Source organism: Rutidosis leptorrhynchoides, chromosome 7, assembly GCF_046630445.1.
Source record: "Rutidosis leptorrhynchoides isolate AG116_Rl617_1_P2 chromosome 7, CSIRO_AGI_Rlap_v1, whole genome shotgun sequence".
NCBI lineage: Eukaryota > Viridiplantae > Streptophyta > Magnoliopsida > Asterales > Asteraceae > Rutidosis > Rutidosis leptorrhynchoides.
The window spans coordinates 366,968,277-366,978,664 of NC_092339.1; the positions used below are offsets into that span (position 1 = coordinate 366,968,277).

General features: G+C 35.4%; 1 pseudogene; it reads left to right on the forward strand.

The window, feature by feature from the left end:
• The first annotated feature begins 4,947 nt into the window (after positions 1-4,947).
• LOC139860493 (COP9 signalosome complex subunit 5b-like) lies at positions 4,948-5,443 on the forward strand (annotated as a pseudogene).
• Positions 5,444-10,388: the final 4,945 nt, after the last annotated feature.

A 10,388-nucleotide genomic window follows, 5' to 3' on the forward strand; every position in this document is an offset into this window, starting at 1 on the left:
TCCGAAAATTCGGATATCCGAATTTCGGATATCCGAAAATGAACACCCCTACATACATGTATACATACACACATACATTCATACATACATATATACTTAAACATACATACATAGTGACTAATAACCAACATTAGCCAATATACATTTAGGAGATGTTACAACCCAGATTTTAAAAGTTGCTGCAGAGAAACTAGTGGTATCAACATTCTATAGCAATCGGTGTATATTTTTGTAACTACAAACTGGCTACCACAAGTAAAATATAGCCCGAAGTATAGCATAGTTTTGTATCAAACACAATGCAAATCAGCTCTTCGCAAAATTACCGCCATGAAGCGATGTCGGCCATTTCACTTATTATTATTATTAGTTATTAAAAATCGGCTCTATTTTTAAGTCAACGGAAAACGTTGATTTATTGGCGTATTGGCTGCCGTTTAAAATGAATTCCATGTAGAATTTAAAATTAATTTGATTGTATCGTTTTCATGGCGTCTCAATTTTATTTTTTATTTTTATTTTTAATTTTATCTACTATTTTTTTTATAAAAAAATTCCTACTTATTGGCCAGAGGTCCACTCAGAAGCAATCTATTTATCCGTCGAATAGAGAGGATGACTTTCTCTACTTTTGAGAGTGTTTCACTCTGGGTGGAGAAATGACTTGTTTTTATTCTCGGATAGGGGAATGCTTGTTTACATCTCACATCCCCATACACCACTCATGTGGTATTGAGTTTTGTTGTTGTTGTTGTTGTTGTTGTTGTTGTTGTGTTGTTTAAGGCTCGCAAAGTTTACAAATTTTTTTTCATGTGCAATCATAATATGGTATTCTTAATTTAATTAGTTGTTAACAATTATTTGTAAGTTGATTTTATAATTGATAAAACATCAGAAGTGTGAATGAATAATTAATTATAAGTCAGTAAAATAAGAGAAGAAAAAAAATTACATAGTTATCAACAATAAATATAATAAACAACTAAATTAAATAGTTAATTTAATGGCCGATATTTTCATATATTACTAAATGATTTTAATCTTTCTTTGTATGTTTGAATTGTATAACGTGCAAAAGTTGTTTGCAAGAATTATATTAAGGCAAAACGAAGAAAGAAATTAGAGTCACTGCATACACAAGTACAAAACCTCAACATTCGCAATATTTAACACTATTTATTTAGATATTAAATGAAGACCTGTGTTCAAATTTTGATACTACGTTATCAAAATTATTAAATTATATTTATCGGCCCAAAGTTAAGAAAACAAGGTGCAAGTTGTTATAAAATTACCTAAACATAGCAACTTAACAATAATAATATTGTTCTAGTTGTTTTAATATGTTAGGGAACTACAGAAAAATTGCACCTTGCTTTGTAAACTGTGGGTAGATAAACATACTTAGATAATGTGATTAAATTTTGAAGACATATTTCAATTTTTTTTTTTTTGAAAGGCAAATATATATTATTACTCGAAACTCAAAATAATTACAAGATGTTCTCACAAAAGCATATCGATACCGAGATAGAATCTTATACTATGCTCTAAGGAATTAAACACAAGATTACATTAACAAGGAAATTGGACGAAGACATATTTCATTTAATATCCGAATTATGTTAGATATTGTAAATGTTGAGGTTGTGAACTCATGTATGCGGTAACCCAAATTCCGTTCTTCATTTTTCCTTCAAAGAATTATTGCAAACAACTTTTGGACTCTATACAATTCACACATACATACATTAAAAATTACAATCATTTACTAATCTAACAGAAGCTCGATCATCAACTTAAAAATAGGGGTGGCAATGGGCGAGAAAAAACCCGTGACCCGCGGGTACCCGATCCACGATGGGCGGGTAAATTCATTAAACCTTACCCGCGGGCACAGGTACATGTAAATATTTATACCCGCCAACGGGTCGATGGTATATACTACCTGTCGCGTGTAAAACCCGACCCGTGAATACATGAGACTTTTCTTAATTTACCCGCGAGTTTATACTTACAATTATTAATTTTGAAAGTTAATTTACTCGTAATTGAATAATGATTAATAATTTAATATTATATACAATTAAAAAACTTAATTTTCACGTCATTTTAGATATAACTTGTACATATATTTTTATAATTAATAAAATTATTTGGGTTTTCTAATAAAAAGTTGTATATATTATTACCCACGGGTCACGGGTACCCGGGGGTCACGGGCATGGGCAAAATATTTTTACCCTTGGGAGGATAACGGGTCTCAACGTGCAAAAAAAAAACCGACGGACGAGTCGCAGGTATATAGAACCCGTGCCCGTTGCCCGCGGGCGCCATCTTTACTTAAAAATTATATTTAACTGTTTACCTTTTATTTTACTAATTATGTATTTTATGATTCATTCACTTCTCATGTTTTATCAACTGAAAAATCAAGTTACAAATAATTGTTAACAACTAACTGAATAAAAAATACCATATTTTGATTGATACATGAAAAATTCATAAATTTTACGTTTCTTAACCTAGTAAATTTTCAAAAGAAAACTAAATTATACAATTAAACTTTTTATTAAAAGAGTAAATAATTATTGTAATTTAAGGGTAAAATAACAATTTTATCATTTAGACCGTTTATTTAGTAAAAAATAAATAATATTAGTCATTAACTGATTATTGCATATAGTCATCCATAAATTACTTGTTATCAAATCCCATATAAAATATAAGCTATGAAGAAGTAATTTTTTATTCTTAGAAAGTATACTCCTCATTTAATAAATAATAAAAGAAATAAGAAACGAAATAATCTTCTATTATTAATAAATTTCAAAACCTTAAACCAAAAGTGTATCCCTTAAAAGTTTTAAGGAAAAGAAATGAAGGGACAAAGAAAAAAAGGAGAAAAAACAAAAGAAACGAAAAACTGAATTAAATCTTTTCTATGTAACATATAAAACTCGACACATGTATCCTATCAAATCTTTTCGTACTCTTCTTATAAAGTTAAGATCAATATGTCTGATAAAGACATCCCGACCATGTATTTCTTTTCAAAATCCAAAAGTATCCTATCAAATGTTTTCTTTACTCTTCTTATAGTTACAGTGCATTTTTTAGTTTTTCAATTAAAAATAATGTGATGAAAAGAAAAAATAAATATATGATTAAATAAATATAAAATAATACATTTTAGTGTTGAATGGAGGTGAAAAAATATAGAAAAATAACAACTTTATGAACCTAATGTCACGAACATATATCGATAAGCTTTACGCGCGACTACTTATTTTTTACCAAGTCATTCTTGCTCGGGCCCTCAAACATTTCAAGTTAACTAAAAGAGGATAAAATAAAGATTAAATGGAATTATTGAATTACTATGTTGATTAATAAAATTTAACAATAGATAATACAAAATTTTTTGAGGTGTGTTGTATCAAATAAGGTCATTCATGTTTATACTACTACTATAAAATGGATGGTATAAACTAAATCAATATTTAGGATCTAAGTACTAGAAATGTAAAGTATATGTACATGATTTTAAAGATGTTCATAGATTAAATACTATTAGAAAAGAATCAAAGAGAAAATTCTAAAAGCTTTCATAGAATTTTTTGGACATTTCTTGATATAAGTTTGTTGAAAACTCATATTGGACTTCAAATTTAGTGGGTTGGGTTGAGCCATAACTTATTGAGTTAAGAAGTATAACAAGTAAAATAATAATAGAAAAAATTGCGTAGATGGCCCATGAACTTTGTCACAAAAGCATGTTAAACTTTTATCTTTTTTTTTCTGACTCAGATGACCTTGAACTATCAACATATAGCACCGATGGCCCAATTTCTAAACTCCGTTATCTTTTGGTCCGTTAAGTTGTGGGTGTGCGTGTCATGTGAGGGCAAATTCGTCCTGTCAAGTTTCCTTATTATTTATCAATAAAAAAACGTAACCTATATGCCAGTTTGATTGTTCAGTTATCTCTAAATTTCTAAACCCTAATTTTACACGAATCCTAGAAATCGATTGAGGCGAAAATAAATTCTGAGATGGTTCGTTGTTGGTGTGGTCGTACTTTTGTGATTACGTGTTCTTGGACAATAAAAAATCTTGGGTGTAGGTTTTATGGATGTCCAATTGAGGTATTGTATTATCTCAAAGGCATTTTTTTATCAAGTAACTCAGTGTATGAATGTTTGATGTTTCAGGGATCTCGTTGTAGGTTTGTTGGTTGGTATGATCCACCAATGTGTGAGCGTGCTACCATGATTATACCAGGACTGTTAGACGCAAAAAAATAGGAGTGATACAATTGCCAAATCTGCTTAAAATCAAGCTTTTGTGTTGAAGATTTTATTGTTTTTTAGTTGGTCAATTGACCAAAACGGTTTTGACCCGAATGTTCAACATTGGTCAACAGATTTATAGATTTTTTTTTCTTATTTTCATTATTATTATCATATTATTATTATTATATAACATTATAATAGAATTTTTTTAACAGATTCATAGATGCATTCTAAATATCATATTAAAATAAAAGGTTCAAATAACATGCTTGTTGTGCCGATAAAAAAATAGGTTTGTTGTGTTTGATTGTGTGTTTTTTGTTTGTTATTTGTTACAGCCGTATGAGAAGTCGAAGGGTTTTGGCAATCTGATTATTTACCCCATATAAACGTTTAGTCTGCAACAAATCTTATGTGTGTGGACGAATTTGCCTCACGTGACACACACACTAACAACTTAACGGACTAAAAGATAACAAAGTTTAGAAGTTGGACCATCGATACTATATGTTGATAGTTCAAGGTCATTTGAGGTGAAAAAAAGATAAATGTTTAACATGCTTTTTTGTGACAAAATTCATAAGTCATTCACTCAATGTATGTTTTTTGATTGGAAGACAATTAAATTAGAATAAAGGGAGTATAATATAAAGTGAAAAACTCGGTAACAGAGCGTAAAAGAGGCACAAATAGTCGCTTCTTCTTCTTCATTCGCAAACCCCTGTGAAACAACAACAAGAAAATGGATCCGTACTCGTTTTCATCATCGGCGGAGATGGCACAACAAACATGGGAACTCGAAAACGACATCGTAACAATGGAAACCCCTCAATCATCTGAATCCGATTCCATATACTTATTACGATGAATCCGCACAAGTCAAATTCCAACAAGATAAACCATGGGCTAACGATCCTCACTTTTTCAAAAGAGTAAAAATTTCAGCTCTATCTTTACTTAAAATGGTGGTTCATGCTCGTTCTGGTGGGACCATTGAAGTTATAGGTTTAATGCAAGGTAAAACTGATGGTGATTCGATTATTGTCATGGATGCATTTGCTTTACCTGTTGAAGGAACTGAAACTAAGGTTAATGCTCAAGCTGATGCTTATGAATATATGGTTGAGTATTCTCAGACTAATAAATAGGTACTACTACTGTATTTTTTGTTTAAACCCTAACCCTAATTTCGAAAATTATTGTGATTATGTTTGTGCCTATTGATTTTGATTTTGTTGATTTGTTGTTTTGTTATAGATTTTAGATTTTGTTAAACCCTAACCCTAATATCTTAAATTCTTGTGAAGGTTTGTTTACTTTATGTACAATATATGTCCAAATTATAGAGTTGAGAACTGTAGGAACAAATCTTAATCAATGAATTTTAATAATTGTGAAGGTTTGTTATATTTGTTATACCGAAACGATTTTAATAATAAACGAAACAGTTTTTAATGATTGTTATATGCAATGTAGGCAGGAAGACTAGAAAATGTTGTCGGGTGGTACCACTCGCATCCCGGTTACGGGTGCTGATTATCAGGTATTGATGTTTCTACACAAATGTTAAACCAGCAGTATCAGGAACCGTTTCTTGCTGTTGTTATTGACCCAACACGGACCGTTTCGGCGGGAAAAGTTGAGATTGGTGCATTTAGAACGTACCCAGAAGGATATAAGCGTCTGACGAACCTGTTTCTGAATATCAGACGATACCTCTTAACAAGATTGAAGACTTTGGTGTTCATTGCAAACAGGTCAGTTTTACAATCTGCCGATTATGTTTTGGATGCTCTAGGTTAGGTTGCAAAATTCGCTACTCGGGGAGTACTCGGTCGGGACTTTTTAAGAAGTACTCAGAAACTCGGGGACTACTAGGATGTTGACCAAGTTTGACTTTGACCGATTTTTCGAGTAATCCTGAGTTTTGACCGATTTTTTGAGTAATCCTGAGTCTTGACCGAATTTGACCGAGTTTGACCAAGTTTTGACCGATTATCGAGTTTTAACCAAGTTTTGAACAAGTTTGACTTTCACCGTGTTTTGACCAATTTTCCGAGCAATCCTGAGTTTTGACTGATTATCGAGTAATCTGAGTTTTGACCGATTTCCGAAGAATCCTGAGTTTTGACCGATTATCAGTAATCCTGAGTTTTGACCGAGTTTGACTTTGACCGAGTTTTGACCAATTTTTCGAGTAATCCTGAGTTTTGACTGATTTTCGAGTAGTCCTGAGTTTTGACCAAATTTGACCACGTTTGACTTGACCGAGTTTTTGACCGAATTTTCGAGTAATCCCGAGTTTTGACCGACTTTCTGACTAACCCCGAGTTTTGACTGTGTTTGACCGAGTACTCCCGAGTTGCAAAAACCGACTACTCCCTGAGTAATTGCGAGTTCTGCAATACTGACTCTAGTATCGATTTTTTTTTTTTTAAATTTGGTTGCGGTTTTGGTTGACAGTATTACACGTTGGATGTCACGTATTTCAAGTCGTCTCTCGATTGTCACTTGTTGGATCTTCTTTGGAACAAGTATTGGGTTAATAGTAATACCCTTTCATCGTTTCCTTTGCTTGGGAACGGTGATTACGTTGCTGGACAAATATCAGATCTTGGTACTTTTTTCTTAATAGTATTGATATAATATGTCTTTTTTCATGTTGATTAGGTTAATTTTGGTTTGGAATTCGATTATATTATTTTATTTTGTCATGCAGCTGAAAAATTGGAGCAAGCAGAACATCAGCTTTCTCATTCACGTATTGGTTCTCTTGTAAATTGAAAGTTTCCAGCCTACAATCTAGAAGCTCACCTTCTAGATGTTCAAAGTAGCCTTCTTTAAACACCATGTAGAAGAAGCAAAGATGAACACGATGACGGCCGCCCACCATCTCCGTTCACACGACACCTTCCTCGTTCACACCATTCCACCGCCATCAAAGTTTTAGTATAAATAGAGGTTGAAACCTCAATTGTAAATCATCCCAAATCACTCAGAGAAGTGTAATCACAACCTAGAGAGTGTGTGTGAGTTTGAGAGTTTTTTAGAGTTTTGTAAATACTCGTGTAATCTATTCTTGTGAGTAATAGAGTTATTTTCTCTCAAATTTATATCTCCCAACGTCCAGGCGATCCTCTCTTCCTAACAAGTGGTATCAAGAGCTTGGTTAGAGACGTTGGTTGAGTTTTTGGGTCTTCTGAAGTTATCTCAAAATTCAATTTTGAGTGTACCATTGGATTCGTCTCGTCGAACCGAGTCCAACGCAAAAAACGGCGACTTAAACGGAGTTATAACGAGCCCAGAAAACGTGGTCAAAGTTTGGTCAACTCGCCGGAGAAGACGACCGGTGCCGGAATTTTCGCCGGAGAAGACGATCACTGCAGCAGTCCTGTAGCAGCTGGCGGCACTATAGCAAGTTCCTGTAGCAGTACTGTAGCAATTCTGAAATTTTACAATTTGGTCCCTGAAATTTTCAGAAATTCATTCTTGGTCCTTGAAAGTTTAGAAAATTATAATTTTGCCCCATAAGTGGAATTTAAGCCGCGAAGTGTCTATTCCACCATTTTCAACCGTTCCGGACGTAACGGAGATCTCTGTTTTCTACAATTCAACCCCTTTTGTGTTGAAAAATTATTTGTAAGGTGATAATGTCCACAGAAGAGTCAACATCATCTTCCGGAGCTATGATTATGCTCACAGCCACAAACTACACGCTGTGGAAACCTCGGATAGAAGATCTCCTCAGCTGTAAGGATTTGTTCGATCCTATTGAATTGAAGGGTATAAACCCTGATTCTGCCAAAGAGAAAGAGTGGAAGAAATCAAACCGAAAAACTATTGGTCAGATCCGTCAATGGATTGATCATAGTGTCTTTCACCATGTTGCACAAGAGACAGACGCATATGTCCTCTGGAAAAAGTTGGAGGACATGTACCAGGCCAAGACTGCTCGGAATAAAGCCCTGCTGATGAGGCGTTTAGTCAACATGAAGCTCAAAAGTGGAACTTCAGTTGCCGAGCATACCAGTGAGTTCCAGAGCTTGGTCAACCAGTTATCGTCTGTAGAGATGCCGCTTGGCGATGAAGTTCATGCGCTACTGCTACTTAGTTCTCTTCCCGATAGTTGGGAAATGCTGGTCGTAACACTCAGCAACTCAGCTCCGAATGGCAAACTTACCATGTCAATGGTCAAGGATGCCCTATTCAGTGAAGAGGCAAGGAGAAAGGACATGGGCACAGATCAGACCCATGTCTTTGTCACAGAGAATCGGGGGAGACAGCGAATGAGTAGTAAAAATAAATGGAGAGGCAGAAGCAAGAGCAGGGGCAGGTCAGCTGATGGCAGAAAACCAACATATAAATGCCATCATTGTGGATTAGAAGGACATATGAAGAAGAACTGCTATAGATTGAAAGAGGAACAAAATCAAAGTAGTTCACAGTCGAAGAACAAGGGTGGAGAAACATTAGTTACTATCACTGGTGATGTAGCTTATTGTTCAACCCATGATGAGACATGCCTTCACGTCTCACGAGAAGACACGGAATGGGTGGTAGATACTGCATCTTCCTACCACGTGACTCCATACAAGGAATATTTCACAACATACAAAGCTGGTGACTTTGGAGCTGTGAAGATGGGAAATTCCAGTTCCGCTGAGATTGTCGGAATTGGTGATGTCAAGATAAAGACAAGGTCCGGAAGCACAATCACTTTGAAGGATGTCCGCCATGTGCCAGATCTTCTGCTGAATTTACTTTCTGGGGTAGCTCTCGACAAACAAGGCTATGATAGTCATTTCAGTAGAGGCACATGAAAATTGTCAAGAGGTGCTATGATAGTCGTTCGAGGACACATTTGTGGCACACTATACAAAACTCATGTGAAGATCTGCACAGACAGCATTAATGTTGCAGAAAAGGAGGCTTCACAAAATTTATGGCACCAGAGACTCGGTCACATAAGTCAGAAAGGGTTGTCTACCCCAATAAAGAAGAAGCTTATCAATGTAGACAAGGACGCTGCACTAGATCCTTGCAATCATTGTTTGTTTGGTAAGCAGCATAGAGTCACGTTTAATTCATCTTCAATGAGAAAATTAGAGTTACTCAGTCTGGTACACTCTGATGTTTGCGGTCCTTTCGAGGTTGAATCAATTGGCGGCAATCGATATTTTCTGACGTTTATCGATGATACTTCTTGAAAGGTGTGGGTATATTTCTTGCGGACGAAAGACCAGGTGTTCGATTACTTCAAACAGTTCCATGTCATGGTAGAACGTGAGACAGGAAAGAAGTTAAAGTGTCTTCGATCCGACAACGGCGGTGAATACTCTTCCAAGCATTTCGATGCCTATTGCAGATCATATGGCATCCGACATGAGAAGACAGTTCCACGTACCCCTCAACACAATGGTATAGCAGAAAGAATGAACCGAACAATCATGGAACGTGTTCGGAGCATGCTCAGTATGGCTAAGCTGTCAAAGCCATTCTGGGGAGAAGCAGTCAGAGCCGTATGTTACTTGATCAACCGATCTCCATCAGTACCACTAAATTTTGAAGTTCCGGAGAAACTTTGGTCTGGAAAGGATCCATCATACTCTCACTTAAGAGTATTTGGATGTTTGGTGTACGCACATGTATCCAAGGAGCTCAGGCAGAAGCTGGATGCAAGGACCACTCCATGCATATTCATAGGCTATGGAGATGAAGTATTTGGATACAGATTATGGGATCCAAAGGAGAAAAAGGTGATCAGAAGTAGGGAGGTGGTGTTCCATGAAAGCCAGACAATAGAAGATATTGAAAAGCCCTCAGTATCTCAGAAGTCAAATGTTGCTGCTCAGGTGCCAGAGGCAACAACAGAATCATTCATGAGAAATGAATTTTCAGTGCAAGAAGAAATGCCAGAAGTAGAAGATAATGAGAAAAATGACGGTGCTGAGCAGGGGGAGCCACAACCCCATCTGGCAGACGTTCCAGCACCATCACAAGGTCAAGATGATGGTGGATCTCCTCAGAATATTCCAGAAGTTCGTAGATCTGAACGAAGCCGGATTCCATCGAGTAGATATCCAGAATCCGAAT